This window comes from Babylonia areolata, chromosome 15 (assembly GCF_041734735.1).
Source record: "Babylonia areolata isolate BAREFJ2019XMU chromosome 15, ASM4173473v1, whole genome shotgun sequence".
Lineage (NCBI taxonomy): Eukaryota > Metazoa > Mollusca > Gastropoda > Neogastropoda > Buccinidae > Babylonia > Babylonia areolata.
Window position 1 is genome coordinate 26,588,208 of NC_134890.1, and position 2,262 is coordinate 26,590,469.

The following is a 2,262-nucleotide window of genomic DNA, read 5'->3' on the forward strand; positions in this document are numbered from 1 at the left end:
GTCGTCCATTTACATTCTGGATACAACGTAGGAGATATGAAAGATAGATCTATGGCAGATGCCCTGTGAGTGACAATACCAGGGATCCTGGTAACGCTGCCATCATTTAAAAGGCTTAAGGAGGAATCAACAATATTTTCTACAAAGCGGTTACAAGTAACTGATACACAATCTTTGTCCCAAAAAGGAGAATGGGCGTTAAAATCTCCCCCAATCAACCATTTTTCATTATCCTGAATATTATGTAACCATTCTGTATTTACTTCGTTAGGGCCTCTTGGCAAATACACAGAGACGATACGTAGTGTGTGTGTGTGTGTGTGTGTGTGTGTGTGTGTCTTCCCTCTGTGTGTGTGTGTGTGTGTGTGTGTGTGTGTGTGTGTGTGTGTGTGTGTGTGTGTGTGTGTGTGTGTGTGTCTTCCCTGTGTGTGTGTGTGTGTGTGTGTGTGTGTGCCTGTCTGTGCATTTTATGCCTGTCTGTGCATTTTATGCCTGTGTGTGTGTGTGTGTGATTGTGTGTGTGATTGTGTGTGTGTGTGTGTGTGTGTGTGTGTGTAATTGTGTGTGTGTGTGTGTGTGTGTGTGTGCGCGCGCGCACATGTGTCTATCTGTCTGTCTGTGCATTTCATGTGTGTGTGTGTCTGTCTGTCTGTGCATTTCATATATATTTCAGGTCAGGTCATTAGATCTGTTACTGGTAACCTGTAATCCAGTACAACCTGTTCAGGGTCGGGTTGCCGGCGACTAAACCGGCACTCCCACCGCTCCCTTCCGGGACTGGTGAGGCGGGTGGCTAGACACCCTTATGGAATTAAAAACGAGATCCATAAAAGGGCGTCGGCTCAGGAGAGCCACTGACGGCCATCTAGCTCCACCGTGCTGTGTGCATGCCACACGCAGATGGCCCCCGGTGTGTGTCTACCCATGCATGCGAAGTCTGGATCCGGCAGAATCTGAGGAAGAAACCTATCGGTTCAACGGAGAGGAAGGCGGTTACAGCAACGCACTGTGGAGTGCAGAGAGCAAGATGAGACACCGAAAGGATATCTTGGTCATCCACTGCATCCGTGCTCATCCTCCAGTCGTGTCGACTTAGTCTTGCCACTGGAAATTGGTGAACCCGGACGAGAGAGTGAGGTCGACGTTGCGCAACTCCTCTTCACTTTAAACAAACTCATCGCGCAAGTCATCAGTCATCCTTAATGACCTTTCATCCTTCATCCTTTCATCACCCCCAAGTCCTGTGGCGACAGGCGAGCGACGAAACGACAGGTGTGGGTACACTGGCAGTCGCAGCCGCAGACCTGCACACAAGCGGCTCAGGCCATACGGTCGTTCTTCATCGACAGGAGCAGCGATGGAGCTCGGCAGCCGTCTGAGCGTCTGAGCAGCCCTCTTTAGGAATGCACTGCTCACCTCCCTGGCATGAGGAAGGGGCTAGAAAAGGTGCCCTAAAACTTGCCTGCTCCATATCACCCTGGCCAGCATACCGCGGCTGGCGGGAATCCCTACATCAGCGGTCGAAACAAAGAGAAAGAAAAGAAAAAAACAAGGATCGTTCCTCTCACCATTGGTGCTTGGAACATAAGGACTCTCCTGGACAGAGATGACGCGGACAGACCCCAAAGGAGAACGGCACTAGTTGCATCCGAACTCGCCAGATACAACATCGACATCGCAGCCTTGAGTGAGACTCGGCTTGCAGGCGAAGGCGAGCTCTATGAACGGGGATCTGGTTACACCTTCTTCTGGAGTGGACGAGGAAGCGAAGAGCGACGTCAGCCGGCGTTGTTTTGCAGTAAAAACAGCACTTGTCAGCAAGCTAGCTGGAATCCCAAAGGGAGTCAACGATAGGCTTATGACCATGAAACTCCCACTGGCATCTGGCCAGAAGCACCTCACCATTGTCAGTGCATACGCCCCAACCATGACCAACCCGGGTGAAGTGAAGGCGAAGTTCTATGAGGACCTTCACTCTGTCATTGCTGCTATCCCGAAAGCAAACAAGCTCATCATTCTTGCGGACTTCAATGCTATAGGTGGCTCTGACTACATCTCCTGGGATGGAGTGATTGGAAAGCACGGCGTGGGCCACTGCAACCCAAATGGATTGCTTTTGCTTCAGACCTGTGCGGAGCACGAACTGCTGATAACCAACACAGTTTTCTGCCTCCCTACCCGAAACAGGACGTCATGGATGCACCCTTGCTCAAAGCATTAGCATCTCTTAGAAGGTCATGACAGACATCATCAGAGACTTTT